Raw genomic sequence first — 16,468 nt, 5'->3', positions numbered from 1 at the left:
TATTAAAAGGAGTATTTTTAGCATTAGTGAATTATAGTTAACACCTCAAAAAAACAAAAATAAAATCAGCAGACAATAAAAATTGTTAAAGACTGCTGTGATTATGACACCTGAAAATTACTTTTATTTCATATTGACAGTCTACACTAGAACTTAGATTAGATGTAGAATTTGTTCTACATCTGTAAATTATGTCCATGTATATGTGTGTGCATCTATATATCTGTATCTGTCTATATCCATTTATATATATCTATAGATACACAAACACACACACACACACACATGCCTGCATGCGTGCACGAGTTAAGGTTGGGCTGAGGATGAGTGAAAGATAGGTGTTGTATGTTTGTGTGCGAGTTTGTGTATTTTCGGGTTAGTGTAAGAGTTGGGTTAGCAGATAGATGTAGCATTGTTTGTCTACATTTGTGAATGTTTGTGTAACCAAGTACATCTTCTGTACTGACAGTGTTACGGGAAGGTTTTTATAAAGGTAAGGTGTAGGGTTAAGGTTCAGGAAGGACGGAATTAGGGTTAGGCTTAGCACCCATTACTAAGGTAATTGATTGCCAGTTAAGTACTTTCATCTTTATTTCTCAGACTTCTTCAAAACTTGAACAATATTCAGTTGTTCCCACTTACTCTTTACTAGGTTCCTAACTTCATGAAGGTTACTAGGCTAATGGCCCTAGGGCCTTTGCAAGTCTAGCCATGTTATACCAGTGTTCCCTAAATGACCTTGGTTAGATGGTCATTATTCGCAGAGTGAGTCTATGATCAGCACCGACTGCCCCTGTTCATGAGGAATATAGGTGCCACCCCATGGTGTGAATTTATGTTCTCCCATTTTATTGTCTAGGTTGCACTTGAACAGGGTCATTGAGGAGCTCTACTTCATATGAATTGGGAGTTTATTTCAGAGCAGCAGCAATCTCTGGGAGACATACCTGTGTCTCCAGCATGTTCTGTTAATGTCACAGGCTAGGTTGATATCCCTAGAGTGAGTGACTCTTGTGCCATTTCATTTGCAGATTGCAGCATTTCCATTAGGGCGGGTTCAGAGACTGCTCTGTAGGCCAGGCACAACTCACCCCTCAGCAGCCTGTAGGATACAGAGTATAGTGACAGAGCTTTCAGTCTTTCTATATAGGTCATGTTTTGGAGGCCCTGAATTTTCTTAGTGAGAAACTTCTGTGGTCTCTTCAGCTGCTGCAGGTGTCTGTTGTGGTACATGCAAAAGAATGCGTTGTACTCTGTTAGTGGTCTAATGAGGTTAAAATATAGAGGAGTTATAACATCCTTAGTGTTGGATGCGATACCCTTACTTATGTGATGTGCAATGTAAATGGCTTTTCTTACCATTGTAGACACATGGTGATCGAAGTTTAGATTGCTATCAACCTGTGTTCCCAAATCTCACACCACTGGGTTTGAGCTTATGGGAGGTGCTGTCACTATTGTAATTTGCAGTGATTTCCTCTTTGCCAAAGGGGATAATAATGCACTTTTTTGCATTAGTTTTAGTCCATGGCTTTTGGCATCAATCATTTGTTTGTGTTAGCCACTTTTGTAATATGTTAACATCATTTGGGGACTCAATGATTGCTCCCAGTTTGCAATCATCAGTGAACTCGGTAAGCCACAGGCCATCTATGTTCACCTGCACTTCTGAGAAATAGATTCCAAACAGTAGACAGCCCAACACAGATCGCGCGCGTGTGCACACACACACACACACACACACACACACACACACACACACACACACACACACACACACACACACACACACACACACTCACACAAAGTGTATTTTAGTGTATTTGGTTGACTGAGATGCACATGGCCAAAAAGTCTGCTTTCTGCATTGCACTGAAGTTTAAATCATCAACACATGTGTCTCATTCACTGTGTACATCTTATTTCATTAGAAGAGTAACTTAATCTTTCTGTTTGAATTGTTTACACTGTTAGTGGTTTGTAGCAATATGTCTGCTCTGAGTGAAATTGCACACAGTGAGATAAGGGAATTTACCTTTTTCCTCACAGATGAGTGATCTCAAAAGTTGATACATGTAAAGTAATGGGAATGTAGAGTTCCAACACTCCACCATATGGGGCGTACACAGGGGATCACCCCCTGCAAAAAATACTCTTTTTAAGTTTTACGTGTTTTTTTTTTTATTTGCTTAATTTTCAGTGTAATTTTCATGTGTGGGATGAGTAAGATGGTTTTGGTGTGAAGGTATTTGCTATATTGATAGTCAGTGTAGTGAGAAAAAGATCAATATAGATCTACTTTACAAGCCTGAAATTTCAAAACTTCAAACTGCAAATGGTCGAGACCATAAGATCAAACTTCTGAAACTTCAAAATTGAAATAAAAAAAAATAAAAACAAATACATTTTTTTTTACGTTTTTGCAAGGGGCAAGTCCCACCGCAGCCCCCACACCCCTGCTAAATAAATACGCTAACTTTGCGATTGCACTACAATGAGGAAAATGGTAAATTCCCTGTTCCATGCTGTACGGTGATCTCCATTCAAAATGTTTACGTTTCAAAACTTCGATCTTATTGCCTCAACCATTTGCAGTTCGAAGTTTTGAAACTTCGAGCTTGTAAAGGTAATATATATATATGTGTGTGTGTGTGTGTGTGTGTGTGTGTGTGTGTGTGTGTGTGTGTGTTTGTGTGTGTGTGTATATATAGACACACACACACACACACACACACACATAATGACAATGATCAAATTACCCAAATATCGACATTCACAATATCGACCAGAAAATGTCAACATTGCAAATGTCAGTGTGCTGCTATGCATGCACTGATCAACAGCATTGGCACACGCAAAGCAAATACACAAAAGTTAAACAAAAATAAACATTTTTTACAGTGGAAAAGCCACCCCCCCCCCCCATTATAGTAACTAACTCCAAATATTGTGCAAACTTGCATACCTGTCAGCCATCTGCTTAGTTGAGCAAATTTTGGCAACTAAACAGGTGTTGAACAACTGTAATGTTGAAAATAATCAGTTCTCCTATGTTTCAGTCAACAGTCTGTGTGTCGACTAAAAATGGTTAAATGATACATAGTCCTTGGGCCACTCCTCTTTGGCATTTACTTCTCAGATGTCAGAGCAAATGTTAAGGGTTGACCAAGACTACAGATGACTATAAATTTGGTGCCATCATAATCTTCCCAGAGTACACCAAAATCCTCCAACAGGGCATTTCCCAAACAAATAGGTGGTCTCAAAACCATATACTAAAACTAAATGTCAAGAAATGATTAGCTGTATAATTTGCCAAATATGACTTCCCTTGTACATATAATACTGAAAACACACCCTGGAAAGTCGAACCAGCAGTTAGAGATCTGAGAAGCTGTGTCAACAGTGAACGGTCCTTTGATCACCATGTATTCACTATTGTAAGTCAGTCCTTCTTCATTGTACATCTTATATCTAAAGGTATGACCTCCAGGTCTAGGGATATAATCATTCCACTGTACTCAACTCTCATCAGGTGATCATTAAATATAATAGCCCAGTTGGTATGACAACCACAGTGCTTTCTTCCTAAAAACAAATCAAGGGCCTGAATCAAAAAGAAAATATGCAGACTGCCTGAAAGACGTATCCTCTTCTTACTATCATAAAGGCTACTAAGGTGTGACCTCTGCTTTGGGTATACAGCCTCAGCAGACCTATCCTGTCAAACCTATTACACATTTGTAAATTCATTGTTCACCCACTCAAGGAATCTCAATATATGAAAGTACCTTCCACGCTTCCAAAATGAAGTAGTTCTCTTATTCTAGTCAAATGTAATTTGTATGAATGGATGGAAAACCACGAATGCATTCCCTGTTTAGCACCCATGTCCTTCATCAGATCGATATATATAAAACACATGCAAACACCAAAGACTGTTTAATATGCATGCGAAATACAAAACCATACACAGAACTATGTTAACCTATAGATTTTGTTAAACCAATTACCAAACATTCTCGCATACACAATAGTGTGAGTGCGTGTGTATGCATGTGTGCGTGTGCGTCTGTCTGTTAGTCTGTGATTCAGTCTATACTAAGATGAACACCATGCTGTAGCTTATTCCTATTCATGATTATGGAGACATTAAATTTCAGAAATGTAGGGAAGCATTTTTCATCTTCATATGCTGTACTTTCCTTTTCTATGATTTGTAATGTCAAAACACTTCTAACCTCATACCAATGACTTTCACAATGCTTACATCAACTTTATTTTCAGTATGCAAAGATTTCATAATTCCAAATTTGTACTATAAAAACAAGTTGAATTAAAAGGTTGGCCAATCCTGTCAAAGACCTAAAAACTAATAAATCATCTCTGGAAGTTTTATCTCCTTAGATTAATCATACCTTTTTCATTCTGCCCATTCATGCTCCTTTCTTTTCCACTGTAATGTTCGCTTGCTGAGATTTTGATTAATTGCAAAGAACATTAAAAGGTGCTGGCAACTGAAATATCTTTGTGAGCAGCAGCATGTTACAGAGATTTTAGCTCCCTCAAACAGCTGCTCTAATAAACCATCTGCCTTAAGTCTTTACCACATGATGTCATTTCCTGTTTCTCTTGGAAAAATTCTCAGGGGTAAGCAATGCATGCATTATTTGTAATTATATAAACCTTATTCTAATAAATGGTGAGTTATAAATACAGCAGAATATTTTATATTAAAACTGCTGGCAAAATGTTGCCGAGTGTGTGACAATTAGTCCATCAATATTTTTGAATAAGTCAGTGTTCAACAAATAGCTGATTGCACTGTTATTTTTAATGTATAGTACAATCATAGTTTAAACATTAGTTCAGAAAATAACAATACTTCTGTACAATTCCAAGGTATTTTTTTTATCTTAGCAAACCACATTCATCTTTCTAAGCAGTCAAATGGACAATAATAGCTCTGCTTGATTTGTGCTTCTGCGAAATTTTATGTGAGTTATGTTCTCAGTCCCTTATTCTGTTTCTGTCATCAAACATTTAATAATACACAGAAGAAAAATCTATTATCTGAATATTTTTAACAATGCCACCTGCAAGTCTGGTCTGTTTAGTATATGTGCATGCTCTCTGCCTAAGGTCAGTGAGTCTGTCTGCTAATATCTCAGTGTCTACATGAGAAGTACTGATGCATTACAGATCAAGAAGACAACTCCACTATACCTCAGTATTGCTTCCTCCTGATTTTGGCATCTTTATTTTTTCAGTCTTGAGAAACTATTTCAGCCATCCACTTAAGGTCAGCAATCAATCCCATCTAAGAAAATTGTTGTTTACACAGGAAATGCAGATCCTAGAGCTATAAATATAGTCTTGTCTAAATCATTTTAGGCTATTTTTCACTTACTGTAACTACTAGCTTCTCCTAATATGTACTTAGATTTATACACACACATACACACACAAGCACACACATGAGCGAGCGCGCACGTGTGTGTGTGTTTGTGTGAGTGTGAAGCACATGAATTCGTAACAAACATGGCTACACAGCACAAAGGCAATGTGTATGATTCAGATAGAGGGCACAGGTCTCATCCATGGTGCTGGCACTGTCATCTGATTGTGACTCAGGTATCTGTGTCTCAGCATCAGTTTCACCTCCTGCATGGTTGCCCATATTAGCATGATGTCCTGACCCAAGCTCTACAGATGTCACCACAGCAGTGCTCTTTCCTGTGAATACATGACATAAGACTTACCAGAGTGAGTATTAGTACTTGTGCTGCAACTGTATCCCTGTGGTTTGCACACTAAGAGTGCCCATGCAAGGCACTCCATAAAGTTCCAAGCTACCTCTGCTGTCATATTGCTGCTGTTAGACACCTCATGTTCCAATAACAAAACATAAGCAACATATAATGCTGTCAACCTGCAATGCACATGTGCATGCTGCTCAGAAATGTGCTGTACCAATAACCTGGTGCATCAGCCACTATGATGCATAGGGGTGAATGTATCCATTTCCAGTATCCAATCATCCAGGGATGATATCAGTTCTATTGTGTCCCTGAAGGGCCACCAAAGATTCCTCTGACTCAACCTTTTGCTTCCAGAAGTTGATGCCAGTGGCCAATCTGTCTATTACAATGGAACATGACTTTGTAATTGTGTGGCACAACATGTATGTAAAATGTTTACTGCACTGCTAAATTGTGCAGTTGTGTTCCACAATGGCATTTATATAATGGACCGTGGTCTAACACATCTGGTCCTGAAAAGGCTAGTCAATACTCCCTCTCCAGCACAGGTGCTGCTCATGTGACCAATAGCAGCACTTCATTTTCAGGAGGACTAAATTTGTCAAGCCTACGGCATCATCTAATCATTATTGAGACGTTGCAGACACCTGTGAGCAAATGAGACAAACCTACAGAATTTCTACTACTGGAGCTGGTAGGATTACAGTTGTAAACAGAGGAGAACCCAAGTTATACCACACTGTACTAAAGTCAAAGGGATAGCTATGGGTAGATGACATACTTTAGTTTAGAGACAGGTATTAGAAGACAGATAGGCATGTACAACATATTTTTACATAAACATTCCCCACACAACTGATCCAGGTTGTTAGAACCAACTTATGTGTACAAGGTAAGGCAGATGTCCTTGCTGTGAACATAAGGGGGCACCTCAGGAAACACTGGTGACACAACCTGACCCTGGTGCAGTGAGAAAGATGCATATGGGTAGGCATAGAAATGCCATCCCCACACCACCATAGGCCACTATATAGATTGTACAGGCTACACTAATACAATTAGTAGAGACAGACATGTACAGGGACAGATTATTTATTTATTTTATTTATTTATTTGCATTTGTTTACCAGGAAGGTCCACTGGGCCAAAAAGTACCGATTTTCAGTGGAGGCCCAGGGAGAAAAACTTATCATTCAGGGATAAAGGTGTGGTTTAGGAGGTAATATAGGATGGAGGTAAAGAACAAGGGGAATAGGAGAGAGACAGGAACAAGCACAAGAGCAAGAAAAGAGATGCAGAGCTAGTGGATCTAAATGAAGGTGGAAGAGGGTTCCATAGTCTAGCAGAGAAAAGGAGTGGAGCATTTGACCAGAGGAGAGGTTAGGGTTTTCTACTTGCAAGAGTATTTGATTTTCATAGTGAAAAGGTCTGAGTAGGGTGGTATAGTGTAATAGAGAAGAAAAGGGCAGGGCAGGTGGATGGATTGAATGTTATTACTAGTAGTAAGAAGAGATTAACTTACCAGGTTCATTGGACATATTAAGTAATGGCAGAGGTGGAACTTATGCAGTTACATATCCTGTTAATGAGGAAGTAGTTATGAAGAGCATTTTTAAAGTGGTAAAGACTATGTTGAAGGCAAATAGGTGTAGGCAAGGTGTTCCATTTTTTGGCCATGGTCTATGACTATAATAACTTTCCTGCTGGAATTTTGAGTTTATAGATTTGAAGCAGCTGTTGTTGTTCAGATCGCAGAGACCTAGTAGGGTTATATAGGGAGAATAGTGAGTTAAGTGCAGGGCAGTCTTTGGTTTATAAATAAGTTTATGAGTAAATGTGAGGTGGAGGAATAACAGGTAATGAGGAAGTTCGGGCCATTGTAACTTATTTAGGGCAATACAGTGGTAAGTTGAGTGGTGGGTGTAATTAGCAAATTTACCAATCTTATTGTAGCATGGTTCTAGTTTTGATAGTAGGGAAGATTGCAGGTTGGTAAATAATGTTGCGCTGTAGGTTAGAGAAGGCAAAAGGTATGCCTGTGCAAGAGTTTGTTTAGATGGGAGAGAGAGGAACTTATCGTATCTATTAAGCAGTCCTAGCGTCTTGTGAGTCTTAGAGATATTGTTTTGACTATGTAAGTCAAATTTAAGATTTTCATCAGTTATGACTCCTAACAATTTGGTGTGAGCTACTATCTCAATTTTTGTAGAGTTGATAGAGTGTATGCTGAGGTTGGGTTTATTTAAATGAGATTGTCTCTTGGGTGTGAGAATCATGAGTTTAGTTTTTGTAGTGTTAAGAGAAAGATGATGATTGTGAAGCCATGTCTCCACAGTGGAAAAAACTGCCTGGGTTTCTTGCTGAAATATATTTGCATTGGGAGTAGAACAGACTATGGTGGAGTCATCTGTGTATTGGACAAGGGAGCCCTGTGGGACAGCCAGGTGTAGATTATTTATAAAAATATTAAATAACAGGGGGCCCAAAGTAGAACCTTGGGGGATGCCTGAGGGGTTAAGAAGATAGGGGGAAATGGATTTTTACCATTTAACAGCATGCTCTCTATTGGAGAGATAGCTTTTAAACCAAGTTAAGTGTTAGGGAGATAAGCCTATGCTTGCTATCTGAGATAGGAGGACAGAGTGTGAGATGGTGTCAAAGGCTTTTGACAGACCTAAGAAAAGGGCAGACATGATGTGTCCTGAGTCCCTAGCTTTGTTAACTATGTCTAGGAAGGAGATCAGAGCAGTAGAAGTGCTGTGACCTGGATGGAAACTGTGCTGTGTAAAGGAGAGGATCTTGTTCTTATGGAGGTACTCTAGTAGTTGCTTTTGTACACGTTTTTTAAGGATTTTAGAGATGGAGGGAGTATAGCAATTGACAAAAGTCTGAGACATCGGTTGAAGGGCCACCCTTATGAAGAGGAAGAATGATAGTTTTTTTCCACAGGCAAGGGGCATATGATTCTTGGATTGATCTCTTTATCAAGATGCTAATAGGGTAGGCTACAGAATCAGCAGCAATTTTTAGAAACTTGGCATGGATTTTATTAGCTGAGTTTGAACAGGGTTTTAATTTGGAGAGTAATTTTTTAATGATGGAGGTAGGGATCGGAGAAAGATTGAACTCATTTAGAAAAGGCTGTTGTAAGGAGTTTGTGGTGGGGTATTAGTGCTTGGGGTAGTATGGACCAGGTTTGTATGATATTAGGTAGAAGAGAGGATAGTTGAGAATGGGAATGGGATGCTGCAGTAGTGGGAATGGCAATATTTGGGAGAGGTAGAGAGAAGGTGGCAGTTGTGTTGGCAATGATGTCTATAAAGAAGGTATTGAAAATATTGGCAATTTGTTCAGGAGGCTTGTCTGGGTGTGAACAGGGACTGGATTTTGTACCAGGGTTTAACAGATTATTTATAGAAGACCAGATCACTTTTTTTTTCTTTTGTATTAGATTGTTGATTGTAAAAAAATGTTGTTTGTCTTTGGCGATATGTTTTTTTAACCTGGTTTCGGAGTTGCTTATAATATATGAGGTCTGATGGATTTTTAGATCTAAGCTGGGCTTCCCAAGCTTTATCTCTGTGAGATATGATCTCTTTGGTAGGTCTTGTCAACCAAGGGGTGTACTTACTTTTGATATGTTTGGTTATGGAGGGAGGTAGACTCTCTAAGATATTTAGAAAGGTATTATAGAAGTGAAAAAGGCATTGTCTAAAGGGAGAGTTTTAAGACTATTCAAGTTGATGCTTTTTAGGATGTTGTTGAAAGAGAGGGGGTTACATTTTGAAAGATTTTGTACAATTTTGGTATTATGGACTTTGGTAGTGGAGGAGTAGGCATGGACAGTAAAGGCAGGGAGATGATCGCTAATGGAATGGGAATGGTTCCAGAAGTTATGTATTTGGAGGGGATAGTGACAAGAATCCAGTCTATGATTTTGCTTTCATTGGTTTTCTTATTATATCTGGTAGGGGGAGAGATATGTTGTGTAAAATTAAACAAATTTATGCACGGGGATGATTCTGTACAGGAAATGGATGCCCTGTTGATATTAATTTCTCCAAGGATAATAGTTTCATTTTTATGGTGAAGGTAATCCAGGAAAGGATGTTTTCTAAGGTAGTTATGTTATTTCCAGGAAGGATGTATATGACAATAATAGTTTTTTGAGCAGTTGATCTCAAAAAGGAAATCAGAATCTCAGCATTTTGGAATTGAGGGATAGAATGTGTAAATGGGGAGATTCTTAAAATATTGTGGTAAATGATTGCAACACCACCTCCTCTTTTCCTAATCCTATCTACTCTAATTATGCTGAAGTTTGGCGGGAGAAACTCTGAGTCCTGTATGGAGGGTTTTTTATCCATGTTTCTGTCATGGCTAGGATATTGGTTGTGTTTTGAGAGAGCCAAGCTTGTAGTTCAGAGGATTTGTTACAGATACTTTGGTAGTTTACAGTGGAGATATGGAGAGTTTTAGTACATTGAGCAGAGGGGGAGGGAGAGTTTGAGGGCCCAGGGTTAGGGTGAATGTCACCACAACAGATGAGGGAAGAGAGAATATGGGAAATGTGGTGAAAGATATAAGACAGTTTGGAATAGATATAGTGTAGAATGGAGTTAAAGAGATTGGGAGAGTAGTGTAAGGAATAGTTGGTGTAGACAGTAAGTTTGTTTGCAGGAAGAATAGGGTATGTGTGATATAGGCTAGGGTTAATCTTAGAGTAAAAGTCCAATGGGGAGAAAGTGGAGCTGGTTGCATAGAGTGTATTCTGTGATATTGAATGTGGGTATTATTTATTTTATTTTACATTTGTTAACCGGGAAAGTCCGACTTGGAACGTTGCCAATTTGCAGTGCAGGGAGAAATGCTTCAGATGCATGTCTTTGAACATGGGAGGAAACTAGAGCACCCAGAGGAAACCCACACAAATGCAAGGAGGACATGCAGACTCTGGACAGAAGGCTCTCTAGCCGAGAATTGAACCAAAGAACCTCTTGCTGTGAGGTGACAATGCTACTGCTGCACCACTGCGCCATCCTCATAATATTGGCTAACTTGCTACTTACAAATACAGTCTCCATATGCAGGCACATATATTCATCTTATTCAAAGGTATACATCCTTAAGACGGTAGACTAAAACAATTTACCGCACATTCACAGAGTACTGTGGACCACCTCAGAGTTGCCTATATGTCTAGGAAGTGATGTTATTTTGCCTAATAATGCAGCCCAGATATTCAAGATAGCTTCTCATGTCTATTCATCTTGGTCTATAAAATGACAGGACATCTGCTCAACAATGCAGTTTTATGTCTGTTTGCATGGCATCCAGGCACATTATGCTAGTTTGTATGAACGTTCATGAATTGTTTATTTCTCTGCTGTACATACACAGCTTGCAGTATTGCTTGTTTCCTATGAGTTGCACTGAAGGTTTTTTGCCTATGAGCTCATGCTGGATCCCTTCACATGTGCATGTGTCATTCTAATTTGCAGCTACATGTTGCCTTACCTGTGATTTAGAAATCACATTGTGAGTGTGTTTCACAGGCTATCATTTTCCTTCTCCTGGAAGTGTGACTATTTTCTAATAATATTCTGGAGAATATAGCGGCTTCTGATAATACATGCCAAACAGCACCGCCATGGTGTGTGAAGGAGAGCAAGGTTATAGTCTGTCTCCCTCGCGGTTAGTTCAGGAAGTGCTTACTGGGCCTTATGATCATGCCTTCAAGAAAGCTGGTGTCTGGTGTCAACTGAGATGCTGACTTCAGCCATGGGGTAATAGTGCGGGCATCAGCATGAGGATGGGGAGGAACCTTGATGGACGTGGACATTCAGAAACATGATTCTACTACAAGCCCTAGGGTCCCAAGCACTCAAAAATCTCAAAGTAAGAATTTGAGCAACTTGTAGCTCATGTAGACTACCATTCAAGCTCAAACTGGAATATGACTTCAGGCAAGAACTCACTGTACCTTACCTGAACACATTATTAGTTTGAGTGAGGTATGTGCATTAGCCAAGGGGACAGAATGAAGGAGAATTTAGGTTTAGGGAGGCAGAGGGGAGTTTTAGGGATAGGGAATGGGAAGGGTGTTTTAGGTTTATGGAGTGGGATGTGAGTTTTATAATTAGGGAGTGGGTATAGGTTTTAAGGTTAGGGAGCAGTTGCGGTATTTACGGCTAGGGAACGGGAAGTAAGTTTTAAGTGTAGGCAGTGAGGACTGAGATTAAGAACTTGGTGGGAGTTTTAGGGTTAGAGGTAGGGCTCTGGTAAGGCTATAGAGGGTTATAGGGTAGAATATTTGGCAGGCTAAGTAGTTTCAGGAGATTGGGCTTGTGGGAAATTGAGCACTTCCATTTCCAAGCAAGTGAGCACTTGCTGTAGACTCAGACAACATCATCCCAAACAGCACTGTAAATGGATAGGATTGTAATGTACTGTAAATGGATAGGATTGTAATGTACTGTAAATGGATAGGATTGTAATGTACTGTAAATGGATAGGATTGTAATGTACTGTAAGTGGATAGGATTGTAATGTACTGTAAATGGATAGGATTGTAATGTACTGTAAATGGATAGGATTGTAATGTACTGTAAGTGGATAGGATTGTAATGTACTGTAAATGGATAGGATTGTAATGTACTGTAAATGGATAGGATTGTAATGTACTGTAAGTGGATAGGATTGTAATGTACTGTAAATGGATAGGATTGTAATGTACTGTAAGTGGATAGGATTGTAATGTACTGTAAATGGATAGGATTGTAATGTACTGTAAATGGATAGGATTGTAATGTACTGTAAGTGGATAACATTGTAATAGCTTTTCCTGTTTTATGTTTGGAACTGTTCCTACTACTAAATGGAATTTCTCACGGACATCTTAGGAAATATGCATGTGTGGATCTTCAGCGTCCATGATGGTGGTGGCACTTAATGGAATATGCAAACCACATTTAATATTGGTTTCTGCTGGGACCCATTATGTGGTCGAGTGCACACTGCCTGGGGTGTCTCTGTATAACTGGGACATTTTCTGTGTAAGTATAAAAATGTATGTACAGATGACAAATATCACCTGCTTCCTGTCATGCAGCCAATGGGACATGGGATTGAAACTTTTATCTGTTATTCTGTCATCATACTATATATAGTCTGTCATAGTTCTTAGATGTGACTTTTCCTATTCAAGGCCAGAAGAAGGAGATAATATTTGAGTTACCTATGTCAGGAGAAAGAAGAGGCTAGCAGACAGCCACAGTGTATTCAACTCACAAAAGTTCACATTTCTTTTAAATATATTGAGTCCACTGTCAGGATACATTCACTTATGGGAAACTTACCACTGTGTCCTTTCATTGAAGGTCCAGATGATAGATTTGCTCAGCAGGCATGTCAACCACAGCCCTCCCATTGCTGATGAGGAGTATGAAAGAGATGAGGGTGGGGATCCTTTTTTGGGGGAGTCTTTTTCCCTCATTATCAATTAGTCCATCATCATTGCCTGAAATGACCCAGCCACAGCTGGAGCAAATCCTGAAGGTTGTGGTGTGCAGATATATGGCCTGAATAGAAAGCTTCCCAAAACCAATAGCAAATTCAATCCACCACCACGGACAGGTTTCACCTAAATCTAAGGCCAGTCTGTCCCATCATGTGCTCATGGATTCCAGCAGTGTTTTTCTGCACTGAGGAAGCAAATAGCATGATTCTGTTCGTACCCCAGCCAGGTATGTTCCCTTCCTCTTGTGCCACACCCCCATACCTCGTGCACTGTGCAGCCTTTGACTGTCTTTGCAATCCAATGCCTGCCTATCCTAGTATGTGTATATCCAGCCTCTGTCCATCTGTGCTACTCTATGTATCAGTCTTCTACTGTTGCACATTGTTCTACTCTTTTTCTACCATGTTCTCTTCCCTTCTCTCTTTGCAAAGAATACAACAGAACCCTGACTACATCACAAACTTTAGCCCTGCCTACCTCCCATCCTGCACTCCTGCATACTTCCACATGTTATCCTTCTATGTGTCCTTCTCGCTGCTTCCACCTTTTAACTTCATTCTATATACCACCAGCCTCTCCTTTTATGAATCTGACTGGTGTCCACAGACATGGATACCACAGCACTACAGTTATGCACACTGTATGGTTACATAGTTCTATGTCCAAGGGATGAGCTGGTAGATGTAACAGAGCTGGTACATGTACCATATTATTTTTGGATGCATCGATGCATGAGTTCACATATCCAGTCTTCAAGATATCCATGCAATGCGGTGAGCAGTCACTCTGTGGATTTTCCCTAGAACTTCTGTGTATGTGTTCCAATGCACAGGAGTATGCAGTTGCTATGCTCTTCATTTATGTATCCCATTTGTGTATCCCAACACTAGATGCACAATAGAACTATCTGTCATACTACTGATACCTGATGACTCCCTGCTTCACCACGCAGTGCCACACAGCTGCACAAATTTTGAACAAATGTGCAGCACATCTCTCCCAGCCACTGCTTATCATCTATAATTGATCTGCTCCATGTATTATAGTTATGTATGGCAGCTGCACAACAGTTGCTTCCATTGGGATTTTATTATCCCTAAACTGAAGAATAATCAGTATCTTTTCTGGATTCCTGGAGAAGGAAGAGGCCCATGTACGTAAAAAGCAGTATTGTAATTACCCTATATTACTTGAAGCTATGTTGAGGGCCAAAAAAAATCTCTGGAATGATTAACAGCATCAGACATTTATATTATGTCAAAAATACTTCACAAGATTCAAGAACACCCGTGTTTTAAAGCCTTTTCTCCTGCACAATGTGTTAAACTTCTGAACGAACCTCGGAGACAGATTTGAGGAGTATGTCTATGACAGCGGTCTGCTATTACACTGCACTGCCAGGTTAGACCAACCCATATACTTTAGTATTATTGGTCAGAGGTGGTCAGGAATGAGTTATCTGTACAAGATGGTTCTTCTGAGATCACCAACGTTCATTCAACAGACTGCATTTTTAAGAGAAGACAGTGTCACATATATGCAATTTAAAAAGACTGAAAAAAGAAAGCAATCATTTACTGTTCTGTGTTATGGTAATACCTCCCTAAACACCATTCACTTATGTTACAGCTTGACTTCTTACTGCATTTGCAAATGAAGGACCCCAAAGTCTCTCTTTCTAAGATAAATAGCATATTTCTTCAGTGAAAATAATTATTTAATTATTTGCAAACAATTGATCATTCAAAACAAGCGTATTTAAATTAGTGGTGACACTGCTTCTTTCTTTACGAAATTATTTAACAGCCTCTAATTGGTACGCTACGGCTTACATCAAACCAGAAATTCAGGAAAGCAAGTTTCTCTACTCAGACTACAATATTTTGTATTCACCATCCTGATGACTTGAGCTGGAGAGGAAGTCCTATTTTTATAGGATGTGGAATAGGGTGGGCCAAGGAAGAATTTAAAGACCTCTGGCAGGTCCATTCTCCTAGACTGCAGTAGTGTGACTATCTGGCACTTCATTGATGGCAGATTAAAGATACTCAACCAGGACACATGGGTCAAGGAAGTCACGTGGTACACATATGTCCCTAAATTGAGGTGCAAGGGCTATATATTCAGTTTAGTGATGTCACCAATAAGCTCTTATTAGACAACTGTAGAAAGGCTTCTGAAAACACAGTCATCTCTGTTCCAACACCTGCTACAGAGGAGTGTTTCCTATTCCCATTAAGAAGACCAAAGAAGCAAATGCCAAAACTGCAAATGTGGTTTGGTATTTTCTCCACCACTCAAGCTACAATGACCTCAGTTGTAGTATGTTTACAGGCTGGCAATGTAGAATATAGTCCCCACTTTGAGGTGTGGGAAATGCTTTGGTTGATTGGAATTCATGGGGAAGCAAGATACAGGAGAATTTACCAGCCAGATAAATATGATAAGATTCTGAATGATAGTAATCTGTCAGAGTTTGGTAGATGGGATGCCAGCTTTCTTTCACAGTAGTACATTGCATGTTATGTTTTTTTAAGCATGTGGGTCAAATGGACCAGTAAGTACTTTTTATTTCATTTTGATTTATTTTGGCTTCCACCCTGATGCAGCCATCAAGCCACCTCCTTGCACATTCATTCCTCAAAATCAAAGCTTGTTAAGATGATGGAACAAGAGGTGGCAGCCAGGGATAATGTCCATCATTAAGTAAGGCTTAAGAGATTTTTTAAATGCTCCTTACACCTACTCCCGCAGAATGCATGGTACGACACCTGTTACAGTGCAGATGGTCACTTCCAGCAAAGAGGATTCCAGCTGTAGTGTATGTACCCCTTGGTGGGTTTGTGTCTGTGTCACTACATGTCACTAGTGTGCAGCTACATCTCCAAAACTTTCCATACTGTGTGTTCCTTGGGTTAGACTGTCAATTCTCTTCCTCCAGAATTAGGCATTTTGCTTTGTTTGGTCATTCCCATCACAGTCTCTCCGGCTTTGCAAATGGCCAGGTCACAAATCAAACCCATAACATTTGGGGAGGAGTCAGTGTAAAAAACATCCATGCCACAAAGCCAACACAGAACACCACAGGCACTTTTTTTTAGCAATGACCTAGGTAAACAGCACTGTACTTGTAAAAAACAAGGTTGATCTGTAAGAATAGTCATAATGTAAAACAGAATGTGCACAA

The 16,468-nt window shown here is 39.5% G+C and overlaps 1 protein-coding gene across 3 annotated transcripts in view; it reads right to left on the bottom strand.

Annotated features, from left to right (window-relative positions):
- The window catches only part of LOC122799947 (transcription factor COE1), a 1,219,541-nt gene that overhangs the window by 306,126 nt on the left and 896,947 nt on the right, over window positions 1–16,468 (bottom strand). The window lies entirely within an intron of this gene.

The sequence above is a fragment of the Protopterus annectens genome, chromosome 4.part0, assembly GCF_019279795.1.
Source record: "Protopterus annectens isolate FY-2018-M chromosome 4.part0, PAN1.0, whole genome shotgun sequence".
In the NCBI taxonomy this organism is placed as follows: Eukaryota; Metazoa; Chordata; order Ceratodontiformes; family Protopteridae; genus Protopterus; species Protopterus annectens.
Note: the sequence above shows the minus strand (reverse complement) of the source record. Positions and strands in the feature narration are given on the sequence as shown.